The sequence below is a fragment of the Triticum aestivum genome, chromosome 4B, assembly GCF_018294505.1.
Source record: "Triticum aestivum cultivar Chinese Spring chromosome 4B, IWGSC CS RefSeq v2.1, whole genome shotgun sequence".
Taxonomy (NCBI): domain Eukaryota; kingdom Viridiplantae; phylum Streptophyta; class Magnoliopsida; order Poales; family Poaceae; genus Triticum; species Triticum aestivum.
Genome location: NC_057804.1, coordinates 368,982,039 through 368,998,954, shown reverse-complemented (window position 1 = coordinate 368,998,954; position 16,916 = coordinate 368,982,039).

Sequence of the window (16,916 nt, the reverse complement as noted above, 5' to 3'; positions counted from 1 at the left end):
GGACATCCAACAGTCACTGCTCTCGTGTGTTGACTAAGTTGACACGGTGTTGCGTGTGCGTCAAACTTTTTTTAGGAAAGCATACGCGTCAACCTGTAGTAGGCGCACAAGTCAGCCTCAAATCTGTGGAAAACAACATACAACCCATCTGATGTCGGTGTGCTAGAGTAGGGGTACCCTAGTATCCCGGACTTGTGCACGGGCAGTTGCAGCACCCCGCGGCAAGGCTTGCCGGGCGACCGCCAAGGTCCTCCGTGGTTCCCTTGGAGCCATTCAAGAACAAAGTATTTAAGCCAAGGAGACAAGGCCCCGGCAAGAGGAGCTTGCCGGGAAGGCCAACCAAGGCATCCTAAGGAACTTGCCGCGATGCGTCACGCATCCCGGCAAGGCAACAAGGCCCCGGCAAGAGGAGCTTGCCGGGAAGACCAACCAAGGCATCTCGAGGCCTGGTGAGCGACAAGCTTCCGGGCGCGACAAGACGACGACCACGGCAAGGCGCTTGCCGTGGCAAGTGACCACTCTGTACCCACGCTCCAGCACATCCACCAACGTGTCTCTCTGGGGGCCTTTCCAGGCGCGCGTGGCGTGAGGCTGTGCAGCCAGCGGTGCGCGGTGGCATGCGATGCTGACAAGATCGCCATCGTGGCGAACGGTGGCGTCCCTGACGGTTCCTTTCTGCACTGTTTGGGCGACACAGACGGGCATTTAATGCCCTTTGTCCCCTGCCGTCAGGTTTAGGTATGATACACTGTACATGGTAGTTGTACCTACCGCTAGTCCTTTTCCTTTTTACCCTTGTCTACGTTGCCACCTGTCGGTGACCCCTTGAGCATATAAAAGGAAGGCCCATGCGCAACGTAGAAGGGGTTCGACTAGTTCGAAGCTAGAAACACTCTCACGCTCGGTCTCGTAGCTCTCAGCGCTCCCGAGCAAGAACTAATATACACATACATGCAGCAGTAGGAGTATTATCTCTCCGGAGAGCTCCGAAGCTGGGTAAACTGCTCGTGTGCTTCGCCTCGATCTGCTCTTCGTGCGACCTCTGCCCCGCGCCGAACCGAAAGGGGCTCGGTCCGCCGGTCCCATAGGTGTTCGTGGATCAGTTTCCCCGACATCTTTGGCGCGCCAGGTAGGGGGGCGTCGAGATTGTGTGAATCTGATCCGGCATTCACACGAGCTAGATCTTCATCTTCTTCATCGACATGCCACCGAAGAAGAAGGACTTCGGCGGCAGCTGTTCCGTCCACGTCGATCCCACCATCCACCGGAGCAAACGGGTGGTGGGGTAGACGCCGGCGGAAGAACGGACATCGACGAGGGAGCTCACAGTGCTGCCAGGTCCAAGGACAAGGCTGCGCAGACCTCGGCGTCCGTCACGTGCCCGCGCCCATCTCAGGAGGCGCAGGACCGACAGCGTCATGGTATTCGCAGTACCATACGTTCGTTGGGACCAAGATCAGCTGGTGGATCTCGGGGTGCTCAAGACCAGCATGCACGCCAACGTGCTGGCACGAGCGAGGCACGGTCGCCTGGACGGGATACTGCTCCTTCTAACATAGTTAGAAGTCCGAGCATATCCCGCTCCTCGCACCGTTCGCCACTGCCACCCACCACTCCAGCAGAAGCTTGGCGCGAGCTCAACTGCTCCTGGATTACCCTCCAACGGAAGACAAGATCGACGAATGGAGGGCCACCATTCAGAGTCTCATCGGCTTCGCCAACGGCGACACTCCGCGGCAGCCGAGTGCATCGCTGCCGCGGCAGGACTGCCAGGCGCGAGCCGATGGCGACGAAACCGGTGGGGGTGCAACCACCATGCACTCTCCACCCCGAAGGCCAAGATCGCCGACTCGTCGGATCCACCTCGACAGCGACTCCACTGCGTCATCGGATCCACGAGCTCGTCGCGATCAGCGCCAAGTTCTTCACGAACGACAGCAAGAAGACGCTCGTACTCGCATCGAGCGCCGAAGAGAAGCGCGACGTCAATCCGACCAGCGCGCTGGGCCCTCTGTCGACATGCATGCGCCAGGGGAACCAGGCGACTTGCCGTACGCGGTAGGTTGCCCTGCGTTCACTCGTGAGCTGCGGCAAGTCCAGTGGCCCAGCACGAAGAACTTCAAGCCAGATGTACCAAAGAAGTACGACGGCAAGACACATCCGTCGGAGTTCCTTAGCATCTACACCATCGCGGTGCATGCTGCCGGAGGACAGGACGACAAGATCCTTGCCAACTACTTCCCACTGGTGCTCAAGCCCAATGTCAGATCCTAGCTCATGCACTTGCCGGACAACTCCATATCCTCCTGGGCTGATCTGTGCCATCAGTTTGTCGGCGCCTTTATAGGCGGCCACAAGCCTCATGGCCAAGAGAGTGATCTTCATCTGCTCGCCCAGAAGGAAGGAGAGCCCCTACGCAAGTTCATTCAAAGATTCAGCCGCGTACAGCATAACATCCCAGACGTCCACCCTGCCGCGGTAATCAGCGCGTTCCATCAGAACATGCGGAACCGCAGGATGCGGGAGGAGATGGCGATGTGCAAGATCAGAGATGTCAGTGAGCTATATGCTCTGGCCGACAAGTGTGCACGTGCTAAGGAAGGGAGGAAACTCCCCGGAGAGAACACAGGAGCAGAGGGATCTGATAGTGAGGACACTGCCCCGACAAGGAAGAACCGCGGCGGAACAACAGGAAGAAAAAAGGCAAAGATGTGCTAGTTGTTGAGCAGTCCGGCAAGAAGGGCCAGAAGCAAGCTGGTAGCTCCGGCAAGGAGGTTGCCGCAGCACCACCAGGCTGTGGCGGTCGCCGACAAGCAGGACGGCACCAACAAGCAGTACTGCAAGATCCACCGCACCAAGGGCCATGACCTCCAGAGCTGCAAGAAGGTCGAGCAGCTTGTCGACAACAAAAGGCTGAGTACGAGCGACGCGACAAGGAGAAAGCCCAGGAAGGTGCTGGAGGAGCCAGCAAGAAACGTCCCGGCCGAGGAGGACGCCGCGGCAAGGCCAAGCAGCGGCAAGGAGACAGACCTCCCGCGGCCGCGACAAGGATGAAGATGACGACGACGATGAAGATATGGATGAAGATGAGACCGATGAGAAGGAGTTCCAGAAAGCCACAGAGGTCCTGTGCGTTGACGGCGGTGCTTCTCTGCATACTTCACACCGCCAGCTCAAGCAGTGGGTGCGGGAAGTCAATGCAGCAGAACCACCCATTGAGTCACGCAAGCCTCTGAAATGGTCCAGCACGCCTATCATCTTTGATATTGAGGATCACCCTGATCGCATAACTGCGGTCGGGTGCTTGCCGATGTTGGTTTCACCAACTATCCGCAACCTCAAGGTCACTAAGATGCTAGTTGACAGCGGGGCCGGCTTGAACCTGATCTCCTCCGCGGTGCTCCAGAAACTCTAGATCCCTGATAGCGAGCTCGAAGAGACCGGCACGTTCCAAGGAATCAATCCGGGAAGGAGCAAGCCGAAGGGAAAGATCACGTTGCCGGTAACATTTGGCAGCGAGCTGAACTTCAGGACTGAGAGGGTCACTTTTGACGTTGCTGACTTTCCATTGCCTTACAATGGGATACTTGGCCGTCCAGCACTCGCCAAGTTCATGGCAGCCTCTCACTACGCATACAATGTACTGAAGATGCCAGGCCTGATGAGTGTCATCTCTGTCCCTGGCGACAAGAAGGATGCTCTTATCTGTGCCGACAAGATCTACCGGGAAGCAGCAGCCGCAACGGATCGCAAATCACTTGCCGCTGAAGCTCCCGGGGGGAAGAAGAAGACCAAGTCCGGCAAGAGTTCTGATGCCCACTCCGGCAAGCGCACCTCTTCGGAGTGCTGCACTACCGTCGAGGACGCACCATCGAGCTCCACCGGCAAGTGTAAGAAGGCAATGGCAGCTCCACCTGAGACCAAGAAGGTGTCCGCCAAGGAGGACGGCACTGGTGGTACCTTCACCATCAGTGCCACTCTCGACCCCGAATAGGAAGGCGCGCTCGTTGCTTTCCTGCGGGCGAACATCGACGTGTTTGCGTGGCAACCGTCCGACATCCCCGGTGTTCCCAGGAAAGTAATTGAGCACCACCTTGCCGTCTATCCTCATGCACGGCCCGTCAAGCAGAAAGTCAGGAAACAGGCAGTGGAGCGCCAAGAATTCATCGCAGAAGAAATCAAGAAGTTGGAAGCAGCAGGCCTTGTCAGAGGGGTGCTCCATCCTACGTGGTTGGCCAATCCTGTAGCGTGCGCAAGGCAAACGGGAAATGGAGGCTTTGTATCGACTTTACCGATGTTAATAAAGCTTGTCCCAAAGACCCATTTCCCTTTGCCGCGCATCGACCAGATTGTTGACTCCACGGCCGGATGTGATTTGCTTTCATTTCTTGATGCATACTCAGGATATCATCAGATCTTCATGGCAGAAGAGGATGAGGAGAAGACCGCATTCATTACCCCATGTGGCACATACTGTTTCGTATGGATGCCTTTCGGTTTGAAGAATGCTGGTTCAACATTTGCAAGGGTAGTCCACCACGCTTTTGAGCCGTAGATGCACAGAAATGTGGAAGCCTACATGGATGACATAGTGGTCAAGAGCAAGGACAAAACAACTCTGATTCAAGATTTGGACGAAACCTTTGCAAATCTGCGCAAGATCAACCTCAAGCTTAACCCCGAGAAGTGCGTGTTTGGAGTCCCTCCGGCAAGCTTCTCGGGTTCTTTGTGTCTCAGCGGGGAATTGAAGCCAATCCCGACAAGATCAAGGCCATTGAGCAGATCGAAGCACCAAAGCGCGTCAAGGATGTACGAAGGCTTGCCGGTTGCATGGCTGCTCTCAGCAGGTTTATCTCTAGGTCTGCTGAGCGCGCCCTGCCGTTTTTCAAAATATTGAAAAAGGCAGGTCCAATGAAATGGACTCCGGAGGCGGAGGCTGCACTGCAGGACTTGAAGAGATACCTGTCCTCCACTCCAACACTTGTCGCACCTAAGCCACAAGAGAAGTTGCTGCTGTATATAGCGGCAACCAATCAAGTGGTTAGTGCTGCGTTAGTAGCGTAGAGGGAGGCAGATGATGAGCCAGCAACCACGGCAGGTGCATCCAGCGACAAGCAGGGGGCTTCGCCGACAAGCTCTGGTCCCGACAAGGATGGATCTGCGCAGGAGCATGATAAGATGCAGAAGAGAATGGTGCAGCGCCCAGTTTACTTTGTCAGTTCCCTTCTGTAGGGGGCTAGGTCAAGGTACTCTGGTGTGCAGAAATTGCTTTTCGGCCTCCTCATGGCCTCGAGAAAGCTCCGCCATTACTTCCAAGCACATGAGATCACAGTCGTCACTCGCTTTCCGCTGAAGAGGGTACTGCAAAATCCAGAAGCGACAGGCAGGATTGTAGAGTGGGCGCCGGAACTATCAAGCTTTGGCCTCAAGTTTGAAAGTACTTCAACTATCCAAAGCAGAGCATTGGCAGAGTTCATAGAGGAGTGGACGCCAACACCGGATGAAGAAATTCCAGAAACGAGCATTCCCGTCAAGGAAGCGAGCAAAGAGTGGCTGATGTACTTTGATGGTGCCTTCTCGCTGCAAGGCGCCGGTGCGGGCGTGCTGCTTGTCGCACCCACTGGAGAGCACCTCAAGTACGTAGTCCAGATGCACTTTCCCAAGGAGCAAGCAACCAACAATACTGCAGAGTATGAAGGATTGCTTGCCGGTCTCAGGATCACAGCAGACCTTGGGATCAAGAAGCTCATTGTCAGGGGTGGTCTCACAGCTTGTCGTCCGCCAAGTGAACAAGAATTATCAGAGTCCGTTGATGGAAACTTACGTTGATGAAGTGAGAAAGCTAGAAGAGCACTTTGACGGCCTGCAGATGGAACATGTTCCAAGAGCTCAGAATGACATTGTCGATGGCCTGTCGAAGTGCGCTGCACTTAAGTTACCTGTGGAACCAGGGATCTTTGTGCTCAAGCTGACTCAACCATCCGTAACGCCATCAACTGGACAGAGCAAGAAGAGGAAGTTGATTTCTGGTGACTATTTTCCGGCAGAGCTCCCCGAAGCCGCCGCCAAGAAGGTCCCCAAGATCAACACCAAGGGTGCTGAGGAGCAGTCTGCTCCGGCAAGCCTTAGGGTTGTTCCGTCATAGCAGACGCTCCCGACAAGTTTTTGCTCCGGCAAGCTTGCCGGGGAACATCAAGCTCCGGCCGAGCCGCAGGTCCCCGCCGTAGAAGCAGATGTTTCCCGCAGCAGCAGATGTGCCTTTAGTCCTTGTTGTCGAGCCGCAGGCTCCAGCATGGGCACAACAGATAGTCCTTTTCCTTCAGACATGAGAACTTCCCGAAGAGCAAGAAGAAGCGGAAAGAGTAGCTCGACAGTCAAGTATGTACCAGTTTGTCAACAACTGTCAGGACCCCGACTCGATGTCACATCGATCTAGCCGGTAACACCTCATATCACTTTGCGGCCTCACGCACGGTATCCCCACGGGTGTCGTCTTACCTTTTCCCGGGACCGTTTGCGCCTTTTGGCTCACGTATATGATAGTGTCGCTAGCATCCATATGATAAAGAGCCCGGGCTGACATGACTAGTCGTAAACCCAAAGTGGCACAGACTTACAGGGACAGGCATCCATGACCCAGCTTCGAACGTGTCGGTCATCAGCAAGTGGGTCCGGGCTGTAGCACTGGGCTAGCAGGACTCCGGTAAACCGGGCTGTAGCGGGCTAACAGGACTCCGGTACTCAAAGCGTGACATTTCCCCGAAGGGACAGACACAGGAACGAAGAAGGACACATGCCGGCCAGCCTAAGTGTTCCAGAGCAGTAGCAAGCTACCATGGCTCAGCGGTAACACTAGGAGACATTTCCCGGTAAGAGAGGCTACTAAAGATAAACAACTAGATAGTCAGATCCCACACATACCAAGCATTTCAATCATACACACAATATGCTCGATATGTGCAAATACAACGAAGCATCACAACATGACTCTATGACACAAGTACTTTATTTAAGGCTCAGTGAGCCATACATAACATACACAAAGGTACGGGTCTCACGACCCACATACAAGTCATACAGTCATACAAACCAGCAGCGGAAGTAACTTGTCTGAGTACAGACAACTAGTAAAATAAAAGAGGCTTGGAAAGCCTAGCTATACTACGTGGTCCTTCACAAGCTCAGGGTCACCACCTGGGTCTTTAGCCTACTCGTTGATGTCAACGTCTACATAGAACCCATCAGAAGGGGTTGCAGCGTCTTCTGTAAAAATGTAGATTATAGCAACATGAGTACAAAGGTACTCAGCAAGACTTACATCAGATCCTACATACATGCATAGTATCAAGAAGGGTTGGTGGAGTTATTGCAGCAAGCCAGCTTTGACTCTTGGCTAGGCTATCCTACGATACTCCAACTTGAAATGGTTTTGCGCACACGAGTCCACTACTCACCACTTCAATACACTACCGAGGATCCACCTCCGTCTTCCTACGGAAGAGCCATCCTCGGCACTCACACTTATCTTGAGGCTTTTAGTAGTTTCCATTTACTTGTCTATGAACTGTATAGGCAACCAAGTAGTCCTTTACCGCGGACGCGGCTATTCGAATAGATCATGTTAACCCTGCAGGGGTGTACTTCTTCATACACGCTCTCACCACTTACCGTCGTTTACACGACATGTACTCGGCAACCTTCAAGCGGAAGCCCAACGTGGGTGTCGGCCACGACCTACCTAATCACCTAAGCCTCCAGTCCAGGTTTATCGCCTATTCAGGTTCCATCCGCAGGGAGTCCGGCCGAGGTTTCCCATACGGCCCCGAACGATGTGAACAGGGTTCCCGAGATACCTAACGGGTATTCGGTACACCCGGCCACGTACCTACCGCATCACAGCCCACCCCTACGGTCAGCGCTGTCCACGGCCTCCAGTAGGCTACAAACACCAGAAACTACTTGCAACTCCTGGACGGAGAACTAGGGTGAATAAGAAGCCGAGAGGGTCCATTGGTTTCGGGCCCAATGCATGGTAGTAGCTGATTCTTAAATCACACATACAGATCTCAGTGCTTAAGGTCGGCTTCAATGAAACAACCCACCATGTACTCCTACATGGCCTCTCATCGATACCTTTACCAAATCGTGTTCACCACACCACTCTCATTACCGACATAATCATTTCACTCTAGCCCATCACCCAGATGAACCAGACCTGACACGACTCTAAGCATAGCAGGCATAGCAAGGTAGGAACAACACATACATATGGCTCAATCAACTCCTACACATGCTAGTGGGTTTCATCTAGTTACTGTGGCAATGACAGGTCATGCAGAGGAAATGGGTTCAACTACCGTAGCACACAGCAGTTTGAATCGCGTTGTCTTAATGCAGTAAAAGAGAGCAGGAGCGAGAACATGGGATTGTATCGATATGATCAAATGGTTGGTTGCTTGCCTGATGGTTCGATGCACGGATACGGTTCTTCGTTAGGGTAATCACGGTACTCCTCGGGGACAGATCCTGTCGCAAAGGACATCGATACACAAGCATCACCAAACAATGTGCAACAATATGATGCATGCATGAAACATGGCAATATGAGTGTGTTGGGCTAATGCAACTAAAACCAGAAGTGTTTGAACAAATTTGAATCAAGGATTCAAATTTCAAATTCAAATATGGCCTTTTAAAGTGCCTTTTCTTGTTCTGCTTAAAACATCAATTTAACTTGTTTGATCATGCATGAAAATAGTACAGATGGATAGATTGGATTTTTCTGATCATTTTTCATATATAATTTGTCCAATTTGGAGTTACAGAATAAAAGTTATGAATTTTTGAAGTTTAATTAATATTCTGGAATTTCCTGATTTAATTAAATCCAGAAATATAATTATTGCGCCAGCATGACGTCAGCATGACGTCAGTGGTCAACTGTGGCTGGCTGAGGTCAAACCTGACGTGTGGGGCCCACACGTCAGTGACAGGGGGGGTTAAACAGGATTAAATTAATCCTAATTAGGGTTAGTGGCGCTGGGGCCCACTGTCAGTGTCAGGGGGGGTTGACTAACAGTAGTTAGCGCTAACCTAACCACCTGGCCGACAGGGCCCACGCGTCAGTGACCCTGGGGGGTCAAACCCCAGGTCGGACAAGTCAAACCCCACCGGCGACATGACGCCGGCGAGGTCCGAGACGGCGGCGAAAGTGCTTTTTGCCATTCCGGCAACCAAATGGATGGCGGAAGGCATCTACGTGTTGCTGAGGTTGAGCCGCGACTATTGGTGGTGGTGGTTGGGCTCGGGGTGGCCGGAGTTGACGGCGGCGAGCTCGGCTGCGGCGGCCGGAGTTCGGGTGCGGTCGGGATCAGTGTTGCAGGGGGTTTGGGGAGGCGTTGGTGCGTGCTGCGTGCTCCTAGTGAGGTGGGGAGCACGATGGTGTGCTCGGTTGGGCGCTACGGCGACCGTGGCCACGACGGCGACATCGCCGGCGGCGTGGAGCTCTCGGCCAAGGTGGGGCTAGGGCCTAGAGGTCGGGAGAGACCAGGGGAGGAGGGGGAAACGATCCGGGGGCTCACCGCGGAGCTGCAGGGATGGTTAGCGGGCTCGGGACGCGCTGGTGACGGTGAATTCGACGGCGACGACGGTCGGAGCCCGAAGAGGGGAACGGCGACGTGGCGGCGATGCAGGGCTTCCGGGGAGCTGTGGAGCGGTGGGGAGGAAGAGGGAGTCGAGGCGGAGCTCCTGAGCTAGTCGGGGGAGCGAGGGGTGGTCGGAGACGGTGGCTATGGCGAACGGCGGCGACGGTGGCGTTCGGCCGTGAGAGAGAGAGAGAGGGAGCAGCACGGGAGAGAGAGAGGGATAAGGCCAGGGGATCGGGGCGGCACCGAGAAGAAGCGCCGCGGCGTCGCGCTGGCGAGGGAGGCAGGCAGACGGGCTGGTGGCGTGGCGCTCCGGCCGTGCGCGCGCGCCGGCCACACGCCTGGCCGACTGGCGCCAGGAGGACGACGGCGGTGGTGGGCTGGGCTGGCTTGCTGGGCCGGCCAGCTGGCTGGGCCGCACAGGTAAGTTTTCCCTTTTTTTCTGTTTCTGTTTTTATTTAATATATCTGCAACTTTGTTGAATTAAATAAAATACCTAGGCAACTCCAAAAATCACCAAACTATTCCTGGCCATAGTTGGATTATTTCCAACATGAAACATTTTAGTTTGGAGATATTTGAGCATTTAAATATTTTATATTATTTTAAATGCCCAAATTCAAATATTTATGATTTAATCAAAAACCCTAGGATGGCCTAGGAAAATGTGCACCACTTTTGGCAGAGGTTCTGAACCAAAAAAATGATGGGCATTTTAGAAGGGCATTTCAGGTTCATTGAAAAATTATTTTAGTAACCCTAGTTGGTTTCAGAGGGGACTGGGGGTTCTGTCATCCCCATTTCAAGTTTCTGATGAAAGAGTAAACATGATGCAACACTCTAATGCATGACTAGCTAGGGTGTGACAACTCACCCCCACTCAAAAGAATCTCGTCCCGAGATTTGGGTTCCTCCGAGAAGAAGGCGGGATATTCAAGTCGAAGACGATCCTCCCTTTCCCAAGTTGCTTCATCCTCAGAATGGTGCGACCATTGAACCTTGAGAAACTTGATATTATGACGTCGCGTGGTACGTTCGGCCTGATCGAGGATACGAATGGGGTACTCTCGATATGTAAGATCATCTTGGAGATCAAGCGTTTCGTGGTCCACTTCACGGATAGGATCCGAGAAGCAACGCCTGAGTTGAGAAACGTGGAAGACATCGTGAACTCTGGAGAGGTGCGGAGGTAGTTCCAACTGGTAGGCAACTTCTCCTCGTTTGGCAAGAATGCGAAAAGGTCCAATGTAACGAGGAGCCAATTTGCCTTTGATACCGAAACGATGGGTTCCCTTCAGAGGGGTGACCCGAAGATAAGCCTTCTCGTCAACCTCGAAAGTCATAGCCTTATGTTTTCGGTCATATTGACTCTTTTGACGAGATTGGGCTGTTTTCAACTTTTCACGAACGATACGAACTTGTTCTTCTGCTTCCTGAATCATATCCGGGCCAAAGAATTGTCTTTCCCCGGTCTCTGACCAGTTAAGGGGTGTTCGACATCGTCGTCCATAGAGAACTTCAAAAGGGGCTTTACCCAAGCTAGATTGATAGCTGTTGTTGTAAGCGAATTCGGCAAATGGAAGGCACTTCTCCCAGTCCATTCCGAATGAGATAACAGAGGCTCGAAGCATGTCTTCTAGAATTTGGTTGACGCGTTCCACTTGACCACTCGACTGAGGGTGGAAAGCGGTGCTAAAGGAGAGACGGGTTCCCATAGCATTTTGGAAACTTTCCCAAAATCGAGAGGTGAAAAGACTTCCTCGATCCGAGTTAATTTCCAAAGGAACACCATGGAGAGACACTATTCGGGAGATGTACAAATCTGCCAGCTGACTAGCGGTTATACTCTCACGAACAGGTAAGAAATGGGCTACTTTGGAAAGACGATCGACCACGACGAAAATAGCATTATTCCCTCTCTTGGTCCTGGGAAACCGGTAATGAAATCCATACCAATTTTATCCCATTTCCATTCAGGAATAGCTAAGGGTTGAAGGGTGCCAGCAGGCCGTTGATGCTCTGCTTTTACACGACGACAGACGTCGCAATTTGCAATATACTGAGCAATTTCTCTCTTCATCCTAGTCCACCAGAACCTCTGGCGTAGGTCCTGATACATCTTAGTACTACCGGGATGAATGGTGAGAGGAGATTCATGAGCTTCCTTAAGGATTAATCGCCTTAGGTTGCGCACTTTGGGAACTACTAGTCGATCCCCGAAGTATACGACTCCTTGATCATTAATGGAGAAACAATCCGCAATTCCTTTCTGAATGTTCCTCTTGATGCAGGAGATTCCCGGATCTACCTTCTGTGCTTTAATAATTTGATCCGTAAGGGTAGGTTTTGCCACCAAGGTGGAGAGAAAACCTTGAGGAACAATGTGAAGGTTAAGCTTCCGAAATTCCTCATGGAGAAGCGGTTGACTTTGTTGTAACATCAGGTGGTTACAATAAGATTTACGACTTAGCGCATCAGCCATGACGTTGGCTTTCCCTGGGGTGTAGGTTATTCCTAAGTCGAAGTCTGTGATCAATTCAACCCAACGTCTCTGCCTGAGATTCAAATCCGGTTGGGTGAAAATATACTTCAGACTTTGGTGATCAGTGAATATTTCGCAACGATTACCGAGGAGGTAATGTCGCCAGGTCTTAAGTGCATAGACTACGGCTGCAAGCTCTAGATCATGAGTAGGATAATTCTCCTCATGTGGGTGCAATTGCCGTGAAGCGTAAGCAATTACGTGTCGATCTTGCATGAGAATGCAACCTAGTCCTTGTCGCGAGGCGTCGCAGTAGATAACAAAGTCCTTGGAGAAGTCTGGCGGTACCAGCACGGGAGCAGAAGTCAGGCGTCTTTTCAGTTCCTGAAAGCTGTGCTCACATTGTGGAGTCCATTCGAACTTCTTATCTTTCTTGAGGAGTTCGGTTAGAGGTTTGGCAACCTTGGAGAAGTTCTCGACAAAGCGACGACAATAGCTCGCTAAGCCTAGAAAACTCCGAACTTGCTTGACCGATTCGGGTGGAGTCCAGTTAAGGACGGCTTGAACTCGCTCAGGGTTAACAGCAATACCTTTACCAGATATTACATGACCCAGATAGGTCACTTCTGACAACCAGAATTCACATTTAGAAAATTTGGCATAAAGGCGATGCTCTCGAAGTTTCTTCAACACTAGCCTTAGATGTTCGGCATGTTCTTCCTCGTTCTTGGAGTAGATGAGTATATCATCGAGATAAACTACGACGAATTTATCCAAATACTCCATGAAGATTGAGTTCATTAACCGAGAAAAGGTGGCTGGAGCGTTGGTTAAACCGAAGGACATGACGGTGTACTCGTATTGGCCATAACGAGTAACAAAGGCCGTTTTAGGAATGTCCCCGTTTCTGATTTTGATTTGATGGTAGCCCAACCTCAAATCCATCTTGGAGAAGACTGAGGATCCAGCGAGCTGATCATACAGGTCGTTGATCCTGGGAAGCGGGTATTTGTTCTTGATTGTGACCAAGTTGACAGGTCGGTAATCTACAACCATCCGGTCCGTACCATCCTTCTTCTTGACGAATAGGACGGGGCAAGCCCACGGAGATGAACTAGGGCGGATGAAACCCTTTTTCAAGGACTCATCGAGTTGTTTCTTAAGCTCGGCTAGTTCTAGGGGTGCCATCTTATAGGGTCTTCTAGCAATCGGAACGGTTCCTGGAATGAGGTCTATTACGAACTCAACATCCCTGTCAGGTGGAACACCTGGCAATTCCTCTGGAAAGACATCCGGGAAGTCACGGACTACCGGAACGTCCTCAAGGTCTGGCAAAGGGCTGGCGTTAAGAGAATATAATTGTCGCTTGGCTATTCGGGTCAAGACATTGACTATCTTCCCCGAAGGATGGGTGAGTTGAACAGTCCTAGAGAAGCAATCAATTTGGGCATGATGAGCTGACATCCAGTCCATACCCAGAATGATATTAATATCTGAAGATTTAAGGGCTATCAAAGACGCAAGGAAAACAAGTCTGTCGACTTGGATTTCATTTCCATAACTTACCCTAGAGGTCTGCCATCTAGACCCAGGGGTAGAGATTTCCATAGTGGATGGCATGTCACAGAATGCAACGTTATGCAAACGAGCATAATTTTCAGATATAAAGGAATGAGAGGCTCCTGTATCGAAAAGAACAGATGCCGGGTGGCAATTAACAAGAAGCGTACCGAGAACGACGTTGGGATCCTCTTGAGCTTCTTCGGCAGAGATACAGTTGACATGGCCACGTGAAGCGGTGACCGGCTTGGCGTGGAACACTTTTCCTGTCGGCTTGCCACGGCCAACAGCTTTAGCAGATTGATTGGGGTTGGTCTGGGGACACTCACGCATATAGTGACCAGATTCCCCACACTTGAAACAAGTCACGGAACTGGTACGTGGAGGAGCATTATTGGTTGGACCCCCATAGGGCTTGGCTGGAGCAGACTGTTGAACGGGGCGAGGCGCCTGGAAAGATGGCCTCGGTGTGAACCTGGGTGGCAGGGCGGTGTTGGGTACCCACACGCGGCGCTTCTGAGGACCAGCACCGGATGAGGAACCCATGTCACGTCCATGCTTGCGTGTTGCGTCATAGTCAGTCTGACCAGTTTCAGCACTGATGGCTTTGTTGACAAGTTTCGAAAAAGATGTGCACTCATGCAGACGGAGGTCGCGGCGAAGCTCAGGACTAAGGCCCTTACGGAACCTTGCTTGCTTCTTGGCGTCAGTAGACACTTCCTCAGTTGCATATCGGGCGAGATTACCAAACTCCCTGCTATAGGCATCCACAGAAAGTCGGCCTTGGGTGAAACTGCAAAATTCTTCACGTTTACGGTCCATGAGACCCTCCGGAATGTGATGTTCACGGAAAGCCTCGCTGAATTCAGCCCAAGTAGTGACATGGCCCGCTGGGCGCATAGCTCCATAATTCTCCCACCATAGACTGGCGGGGCCTTCAAGATGATATGCAGCAAAGGTGACCTTGTCAGCCTCCGCTACCAGCGCGGAACGCAGTTTGTGAGAGATACTGCGAAGCCAGTCATCAGCGTCGAGAGGCTCGACGGAGTGGTGGAACGTGGGTGGATGCAATTTGATAAAATCACTGAGTGACACCACGTTAGCCCTCTGATGGTGTGCTGTATTCTGTTCAATACGCTCCAACAAACGGTTGGTCTCCCGCTTGTTTCTCTCAGCTTCCATCATCACCTCGGCTAGTGAAGGAGGATGAGGCAGATTTTCATTCCTGGCTTCACTGCCTTCGGCCTGCTCTTGGGAAGCAGGGTTAGCGCGCGTGTTGACCATCCTAGGTAAACAAGACAATGATTTAGTCAGGATGATAAAATTCCGACATAGGATACATAATGTAAGGAATAACTCGGAATGCAAGATGATCATCCGTATGACATGGTAGATACAGAAACTGCTTCTTTATTCCATCGTCATACACACCATACAGGGTTTAGTACAAGACCAAACAAAGTACTATTACGGTGAAAAGAGGATTACATCTCATCGGAGGCATTCCAAGCTCCTATACATTATTTTTCTACACCTCCGGAAGGAGTACAAACTAGGTCATATCCCACGAGTCACGCGGGACGATAGACGACACAGCTAGTGCGAACTAGTGATACTACCACTAACTCAGACCGATCCGTAGTAGTCCTCGTAGAAGTCACCTCCATAGCCTGGAAGTTCAACATGATCATCCGGAAACAGACGGTCTCGCGGAGCTTGTGGACCATAGGGGCTAGGATGAGGCCTTGGACCAACAAACGGTGGCCTGCGGGGACCGCGAGGTGGGGTGATGCCTCCTACATCACGCCAAACCATCACGTCTGGCAGAGCAGATCTCACAGGATAGAGATCGCGCATATCTGAATATCCAGCTTGCACCGCCGGTGCGAACCGAGTCAAAGTGGCCCAGTGGTCAGCACGGGTATTGAAGAGCTCTAACCTTAAGGCCCGATTTTCACGGTCCTTATCCTCGAGCATCTCAGCAGTGGTGCGAGTCCGTGAATCCTCCTGAGTGGAGTCAGCATAGATAGCCTGGAGATACCCTTGTGCTCCCGGAAGTGATCCTGGCATATACCGGAAAGTCAGAGTCCCGAAATAGACCAGATCTGACTCGCATAATGGTCATCATAGAGTAGGCGGCGTCCTGCACAGCCATCTCAATAGTAACCCCGAGTCCATAGGAGCAGTGAAGAGGCTCGGTGGATCCAGGATAAGATGGAAATATCCTGACAGTGCAGAGATACTGGCTTTGATTAAAGTCTCGGAATTGCTCTTCGACCGTGTACTCAGGATACCAGCGGTATCCAGCCTCAGTCATTACCCTGACCAACTTAGCAGTATGGCCGGGTACATCTAGGCATCGAGTCAGGCGAACCACTTGATTGAGGTCGCGAGTGGCCATCTGAAAGCACAATCATAATGCAAAGGCATTAGAATTTCTAGCAAAATTTCGGCAGCATAACAGCTGTAAATGCTCAAAAAGGATTTGAGACATTTGACAAAGGATTTCGTACACACTCAACATCATCATATCAAAGTTCTGAACCATTCTGACAACATAATGTGGTAGTAGAACTGAACTAGGCTTGTAACCATCAAACTTATAAGGTACTACTGATTAGTAACACGTGATCCTGATAGAGAGAATAGATCCTAATTCCTTAACCCCCGGTGGAAGAATGGACTGACTCAGATCAGAAAGTCATAAGGTATAAGGAGTAAAAAGAGCCTTACGTTCCAACCCACAAACAATTCCCCTACATATAACTAAAGAATTTCTAGACTCAACATCGACCAGTTTGGCTTGGAGAACCTACAGGCAGTCCGGCTCTGATGCCAACGCTGTCAGGACCCCGACTCGATGTCACATCGATCTAGCTGGTAACACCTCATATCACTTTGCGGCCTCACGCACGGTATCCCCACGGGTGTCGTCTTACCTTTTCCCGGGACCGTTTGCGCCTTTTGGCTCACGTATATGATAGTGTCGCTAGCATCCATATGATAAAGAGCCCGGGCTGACATGACTAGTCGTAAACCCAAAGTGGCACAGACTTACAGGGACAGGCATCCATGACCCAGCTTCGAACGTGTCGGTCATCAGCAAGTGGGTCCGGGCTGTAGCACTGGGCTAGCAGGACTCCGGTAAACCGGGCTGTAGCGGGCTAACAGGACTCCGGTACTCAAAGCGTGACATTTCCCCGAAGGGACAGACACAGGAACGAAGAAGG